We start from the raw sequence: 8,648 nt of genomic DNA, 5'->3' as shown, positions 1-8,648 counted from the left end.
GTTTAAAAATAATGATTGTGAAGCTTGTATTTTGGGAAAACATTGTAAGAGTGTGTTTCAAAGATCAGTTACAGTTTATGAGAAGTGTTTTGACTTAATCCACTCTGATGTTTGGACTGCACCTTGTTTATCTAGGGATAATTACAAGTATTATGTCACCTTCATTGATGAAAAATCTAAATACACCTGGTTAACACTCATTAAAACAAAGGATAGAGTTCTTGATGCATTTAAAAACTTTCAAAACTATGTTACTAACCACTATAATGCCAAGATTAAGATTTTCAGGTCAGATAATGGTGGGGAGTATACAAGTCATGCATTCAAAGAACATCTAGCTAGCCATGGAATACTTCATCAGACGAGCTGTCCTTATACACCCCAGCAAAATGGAGTGGCTGAAAGGAAGAATAGACACCTCATGGAGGTGGCGAGATCAATGATGTTCTATACAAGTGTACCTAAGAGGCATTGGAGTGATGCAGTGATGACCGCAAGCTACCTAATCAACAGGACACCAACCAAGATTCTCAATGATCAGTCCCCCTTTGAGGTTCTCAACAAGAGTAAGCCAGTGCTGGAACACATGAGGATCTTTGGGTGTGTGTGCTATGTGCTAGTACCCGGGGAAATGCGGAACAAGCTAGAAGAGAAGAGTACCAAGGCTATGATGATTGGATACTCTACGTCCCAAAAGGGATACAAATGCTTTGATCCAAATACCAGAAGAGTATTGGTATCAAGGGAGGTGAAGTTCTTTGAAGAAAAGGGATATTATGATGGGAAGAATTGGGAAGAACTTGAAGATCTATCCCAACCATCAGACAGGGCTGCAAGCTTGAGAAACATTTTGCAAGGACTTGGTATTGGAGTGTCATCAGATCAGCACAAACGCCAAGCAACACCACCTGTTAGAGTTGAAGAATCATCTCACTTAGAACATGAAGGGGGAAGTGAATCTGCTGATACTGAAGTTCAAGGAACAAGTGAACCCGAAAATCAACAACAAAGCGCAGACTCTCATGTTCAAAGTGAAGATGACTCAAGGGGAAGTGATCAACATGGAGGTCAGGAAGCTAGTGAAGAAAGCCAGATGCCAGAAGAAGCCGTGGAAGAGAATGTAGTAGTTCCATTGAGGAGAAGCACACGGTTAAAGAGAGATGCTTCCAACTGGGTAAACACGAGAGTGTACTACAATGCCTAGGCTGTGGAGCATCCCTCTCAAGCTGTGTGTTCTTTTGCGTGCTATCCAGAAGAGCATTGTGCATTTATGATCAGCTTAGATGGAAGCTATGTGCCTAGATCATATGAAGATGCAATGCTACATGAAGACTGGAAAGAATCAGTAGGTGATGAAGCTAATGCTATGATAAAGAATGATACTTGGTTTGAAAGTGAACTGCCAAAAGGAAAGAAGGCAGTAACTAGCAAGTGGATATTCACCATCAAGTACAAGCCTGATGGGACTATTGAGAGAAAGAAGACAAGACTGGTGGCTAGAGGATACACTCAAACATATGGAGAAGACTACATTGACACCTTTGCTCCTGTTGCTAAGCTCCATACAATAAGAATTGTATTATCTCTGGCTGTGAATCTTGAGTGGGAGCTTTGGCAGATGGATGTAAAGAATGCCTTTCTTCAAGGAGAACTAGAAGATGAAGTGTATATGCATCCACCACCAGGCCTAGGGCATCTTGTGAAACCTGGAAATGTGTTGAGACTCAAGAAGGCTATCTATGGGTTGAAACAATCTCCTAGAGCATGGTACAACAAGCTGAGCACTACTTTAAATGGGCGTGGATTCAAGAAATCAGAATTGGATCATACTCTCTTCACACTTACTTCACCCTCAGGTATCATTTGTCTACTTGTGTATGTTGATGATATCATTATAACAGGTAATGATAAGGCTGGGATAAAAGCCACCAAGGAGTTTTTAAAATCTGTATTTGAAATTAAAGACTTAGGAGAAATGAAATACTTCCTTGGAATTGAGTTGTGTAGATCTAAGGAAGGATTGTTCATTTCCCAAAGGAAGTATACACTTGATCTTTTGAAAGATGCAGGTATACAAGGAGATAAGACAGCAAGGATGCCTCTTGAAGATGGATACAAGGTTCCACGTGAGGGGGAGATTGAAGATAGCAAGGTCTTTCATGATCCAAAGCTATACAGGAAGCTAGTAGGGAAGCTCATCTACCTTACCATCACACGTCCGGATATATGCTTTGCTGTGAATCAAGTGAGCCAGCATATGCAAGTCCCAAAGGAGCATCACTGGCGAATGGTGGAGAGACTCCTCTTGTATCTGAACGGAACATCAGGCCTTGGAGTTTGGATGGGATGCAACAAGAGTACTGAAGTGGTGGGCTATTGTGATGCGGATTGGGCAGGAGATAGAGCTGACAGAAGATCAACTACCGGCTATTGTACATTCATTGGAGGTAATCTTGTGACATGGAAGAGCAAGAAGCAGAAGGTAGTATCTTGTTCAAGTGCTGAAGCTGAGTATAGGGCAATGCTGAAGCTAACCAATGAGTTGGTGTGGATCAAAGGGATCTTGAAACACTTGGAGATAGAGCAAGCTACACCAATGACTATGCATTGCGACAACCAAGCAGCTATACACATTGCATCCAACTCAGTGTTCCATGAGAGAACCAAGCACATTGAAGTAGACTGCCACAAGGTGAGGCAGATGATCGTTTTGGGAGTAATCTTGCCATGCTATACAAGGAGTGAGGATCAGTTAGCGGATGTATGCACCAAGGCAGCAAGACAAAAGACAATGGAGTCCATACACATCAGGTTAGGACTCATTGATCTTACACCCATAGAATAGTCCCCTGATCATGAGGTCTTTACTCTTTTTCCCTTATCAAAGTTTTGTCCCAAATGGGTTTTCTTTGGTAAGGTTTTTAATGAGGAAGATCTCATGGTCCTTCCAAGCTTAACTTGTTCCACATGGTTAAGCTTGAGGGGGAGTGTTGAAATGAGGTGATGCAACTATGTGATATGAAGCTAGAGAAGGTTAGAGACTTGAGGATGAAGTTAGGGATGTGAGTGTACGGACAGGCCGTACAAGGTGGCCGTACAAGGTAAAGAAGAAGTTACCATGACCGTTTAACCAAGAGGAGGGTAAACGGATCATTCTTACCTTCTACCATGCTATACTTGGATCAGACCGTTGAGAGAGCTTGAGGAGCGCATCTGACAGGCTGTGCCAGGCTGTGACAGACTGTCAGCATCCTAGTCAAAGATCCAAGATGCTTCACACGCGGGAAGAAGCTCATTGGATGCTTTATGATATGCGCTCCTCTCCTGGTTGACTCCACATGCTTTAGCTTATCTTTAAACCTTGTAAACCCTAAGCTCTCATACTATATATAAGTTGTAACCTCATCAGATTAATAATTAACGAGATTGAATCACTCTTTCTCTACTCTCTCTCTAGTTTAAATCTCAAAGTCTCTTAATCACTCTCAAACTATGATACTTGTTTAAATCTTTCACTAAACTCCTCTTTAATCTTTCTTAATCTCTCAATACCTTCTTAAATCTCTAAAATCTCAAAGTGTTCCCATACACCTTCTTCAGCGTGTCCCACAGCTCTTTGGCTGATTCACAGTAGCTGTAGGCATCCAAGATAGCTGGGTCCAAGGATGCGTGTAGAACCGTCATCACCAGCATGTCTTCTTGTTGCCATTTCTCCACAGCCGCTTCATTGGAGACCTCTTCTTGATCTCCTCCCTGAGTAATGAGTTTTGGAGCCTCCCCTGTTGTGATGTGCCCCCACAAACCCTTACTTCCCACCGCAGTCTTCACCATCCGAGAGCACACCAGGTAGTTGCTACCTTTGAAGGTAACCGCTACCTTCATCCTCATGTTCATCCCATGTTCCATCTTTGCTCAGCTTGACTTGAAAACTTGAATCTTGAATCTCGTACACACCAACTTTGAGTCTAGAATCACGCAAACACACAGAACGTAGCACAGCTTCAACTAGAACGTATCACAGCTTCACCACCTTCAAAGCTACTCGTGTGTAGCTTCAAAGCCGTTAGCTTGTAACTCTCTAAAGATCAAACCCCAGATTCAAATGAACCTGGCTCTGATACCATATGAGATTAAGAGATCCTTAGAGTAATCAGAATATGAGTGAGTGTTTAAGTAAAGATTAGAAAGAGTTTATGAAAGATTAAGAAACTAGAGAGCCGTTTAGTGTCTAAGAGAGAATCATTGTCTTAAGAGATTTGAGAGACTCAGAACTGCTTAATCTTATTAATGAGTGAGGTTACATATTTATATGGAAAGCATAAGGGTTTACAAGAGTCGAAATGGGCACTATTGAAGCATGTAGAGTCAAGGTTTCTTTCCGGATGATTGGATGATAAGGCTCACACGCTTTGCCTCTTTACAGCCTGTTCCAGCCTGGCACGCTCTTCCCTTATCCACTCAACGGTCTGATCCCTTCTCCTTAAGTCCCCAAAGTAACTTCTCCTCAGTTACCGTGTTACTTGGGTGATGCAAGGTAAGTCTTGGTCGATGCTGGATGGTACGGCCTTGTACGGTCAGTACGGCCTTGTACGGACGTCCGTACCATCCACTCCCAAACTCCCTTAGGTTCTCCATCTCTTCTTCTCTTCAACTCCTCTTCTCTCCATACTCATATACTAAACTCAACTCAACACTAGAGAGAGAGACTCATAAACTCGTGTTATCTTATTAATCAATCAGAGTACAAGTTATATAGTAAGGGAGAGAGACACTGGGTTAAACATTAGGGAAATCATAAGCATGTGGAGTCAAAGGGGAAGAGGAGCGTCCATTTGAAATGATCCAATGGGAGAGCCTACACCCTTTGGTATCTTGGCATCTAAGACCAAGATGCTGTTTGCTTTACAGCCTGGAACAGCTAGAGATGCGCTGGTCTTCTTCCCTCAACGGACTGATCAGGATAAGGCTGTAACATGGTTAATCTCTCAAGTTAACTCCACTTGGGTAACTTTAGGATGATCCTCTTTCCCTAAGTGTACGGCCTCACTTGTACGGCCTTGGCTTGTACGGACATCCCTCATGTACTGATTCCTTATTCAGAATCCTCTCATCCCTTCATGCCTTCACCTTGATGTCTCTTCTCTCCTTTTATTTAACACTCCCCCTCAAGCTTAGACTCTTGCAAAGCTAAGCTTGGAAAGGCCATGAGATCTTCCTCATTAAAAACCTCACCAAAGAAAACCCATTGGGACAAAACTTTGATGAGGGAAAAAGAGTGAAGAACTCATGGCTAAGGGGACTTAGCCACTTGGTGTGAGATCCACGAGTCCTAGCCTGATGTGAATGGACTCCATGGTCTTCTGTCTCGCGGCTTTGGTAAAGACTATGATTTTTAAAGAGATCTCTACTCTGGTAGTATGTGTGTGTGTATAAGCTTCAATGAAGAATGCTTAGAGCTTGTTCTAGGTGATATAGAGAAAAGGATTGGTGAGAGTGTTTATGAGTATGTGAGAGACTTAAGAACAGAGATTAAGAGACTTAAGAGACTAGAGAGAGACTGAGAGAATCAGAGACTGAAGATTAGTGTTTCAGATTAGAGAAGGAGAAGGGAAACCCCCTTACTCACTTAAGCTTTACAAAACGCCACTTATGAGTTTATATATGCCTTTACAAGAGCAAATCATAAACCTACATCTAATGGCTGATAATACTTGAAGTTTAAATGGATGGATAGGATGAGATGGTCTTGTTCCTCTTGATTCTGATTGGAGTAAGCAGCTGGCGCCTTTGCTTTAATTCAAACTGAAGCTGTGCTGTAATTGGCTCTCCTTAGGCTCCTTTGTATCTGTCCACAGGTCAGTCTAGGTGCATGGTCGTGGCTGCTCTTCCTTTACAGCAACAGCCAGCCTGTCCATGCCCCAAAGTAACCAATCAGCTCCACACAGCATCTTCTTGATTCCCTTTGACTAGATTCAAACCTTGGTGCCTTATCCATACACTATTCACTCTTCACATCCTGAATAGTGACCCAAATAGTGAATACTCAACCTGAATAGTGACTAGTGATTCACTATTCACTTTTACACCAACTTGCCCAAACTTCTCCAACCTTATTGTGGTAACTCTCCAAAGTTACTGTGGTAACTTTGGAGTTACTGTCTGACCCAAATCTTCTCTAAATGGTGTCTAAGTCATTCCTATCTTTGCACACTCATCAGACCACTTCTGAAGCCTTAAGACTCTCCCAAAGCCTTCACATGATCAGTCTAAGTCTTTCCTAGACTTAACTCCCCAAGATAACTACTTCAGAACTCTTCTGAAGCTTGATTGAACTCTTCTTGACATCTTCTAGAGCTTTCCCTATTGTTGTACAAGCTCTATCTTCTCTTCAGTTCAACACTCCCCCTCAAGCTTGACTTTAGGAGATCCTAAGCCAAGCTTGGAACTCTGAAGAGTCTCCCTCATTAAAAACCTTACAAGGAAAACCCATTGGGACAAAACCTTGCAAGGGAAAAAGAGTAGAGCTCTCCAAAGCCTAGGGATTGGCCAGTGAGCTCTTGTGCCTTAGAACCAATGTGGTTGGACACAAGAAGCTCTGGATCACGGCCTAACAGGTGCAGCAACTCTTCACAGCTTTGCGCACACTTCACATTTCACACTTCAGCTTCACCTCTTCATGGAACCGGTTTGAAGTCTCCCCCTCTCAGCTGACTTCACAGCCATCTTAGAGAAGCTAGGACACGACCAGATCATCTTCAAAACACTAGTGAGGCTGATCAACACTTCACACACGGCTTGCCCTCTTCATAGAACTGGTTTGGATCTCCCCCTCTCAACAGACTTCTCAGCCATCTTAGAGAAGCTAGGAACTGACCAGGAACATCTTTAGTGAGGCTCAAGCAATGGTACCTGATACATTATCCCAAAGGTGCATCAGTACCTATCAAAAACAAGAAAATGAATATCCTGCATCATACTTGATGCACACAATCTCACAATTCAATCATAATCATCTTAAGTATCTTTTCAAGCACAAGCAATGAATAAGATGAATGAAAAAGATTGAAAAGAGTTTTAAAAGTCTAAGGGAACTTCCCTTGTGTTTTTGTGAGTTTCCAAACTCTCTCAATGCACCATCTTCATGGCATCATCAACTTCTTGGAAAGGCAGAATGGATTGATCAGCTTCTCCTCAATCACCTCTCATTGAAGCCGCATTGATGGAGAGCCTTCCTCCTCACTCGCCAAGGCTGCTCTGAACAGCCTCTTGCCATGGATCATATGCATTAAGACTCCCCCTCAAGCTTAGAACCGAGACTAGAAGGAGCTAAGCTTGTGATGATCTTATGCATCTCCATGGTCTAATAACAATCATCTTCATGATAGCTTTCTTCTTGTGAGTTTACTCTCTTCCTTAACCAGGAACTAGGGTGTTTGAATCACCATAGAGAGTCTCACAAGACACACCTCTCATTGCATAATGACCCATGCTACACTTCCTGTAGACTAAGGACTAGATATGTCCAATGGTATTATGCAATGGCTATCTCTCATTGCATACTCAATCACACTACACTTCCTGTAGATTATGGACTAACATGTCCTAGTGATGATATGCAATGGCACAAGACCTTTGTCTTTACATTCTTGGTTGTTGGTGAGTTACATGTATCCCATTCCTTGTGCACCTAACACCACCACAACTCAATGCAAGATCAGATCATCCCATTGGGATCAAACCAAGATTATCCATCCTGTTTGATCACCAATGCCACAATAATATATAATACTTGAAACAAGCTAGACAATCAAGACAATCAAGCAAAGACTATCAATTCAGTTTTGTTTTTTTTTTAAATGCAACAATAGATGACTGCATTAGGTTACACACTAACTATATGAATGAAGCAGATTCAATCTAAATGGAACACAAGTCTAGATGATACTTATGCAATCAAGGCGACAAGAGTGACTCAATTCATGCTTATGCTCACTAGTTTTATCAAAGCGAATGATTCAAATAGCTTAGACATACTTCTAAGTGCTTATAAGACATCACTGATGGATTTAACTATGGCATAGCAACAATCAGAACTGGACTGAGTCAAGACAAGTAGATTTCAATCTCTAATAATGGCAATGCAAGTTCTATTTTTTTTTTTTTTTTAAGTTCTCTAAATGCAATGCAAGCCTATCAGTACATTTGCAATTTAGGCTCATTTTTAAATGCATTACTATATGAATGCACAATCTTAAAGCTTTAGCTATATGAATGCAACAGGTTCAATCCATGAGCAATATTAAGGCTATGCACAACAGTTTCAATCAAAACCAATGATGCAAACAACTTAGACAATTTCTAATTGATGCAAGACTTTCATTGATGGATTAAACATAGACAATAGCATCAGATAACAATAGGATTGAACTTAGACAGTATGAGATATGCTTATGTATGCAAAATAACTTATCAATCATGATGCAAGCAGCAGAGACATTCTACTCAATTCTACAACACATTCATGATGATTCAAGCTATGACAATCCTCAAGACAATGCAATAAACAGAACATGAGATTCTGGGACTCTAGACATTACTTACTATCAATATGACAATGCAGCAGCAATACAATTTCAGTGCAATTAGCC

Source organism: Brassica rapa, unplaced genomic scaffold (genome assembly GCF_000309985.2).
Source record: "Brassica rapa cultivar Chiifu-401-42 unplaced genomic scaffold, CAAS_Brap_v3.01 Scaffold0404, whole genome shotgun sequence".
Classification (NCBI taxonomy): domain Eukaryota; kingdom Viridiplantae; phylum Streptophyta; class Magnoliopsida; order Brassicales; family Brassicaceae; genus Brassica; species Brassica rapa.
The sequence above is the reverse complement of the archived record's forward strand: the minus strand, read 5'-3'. Positions refer to the sequence as shown.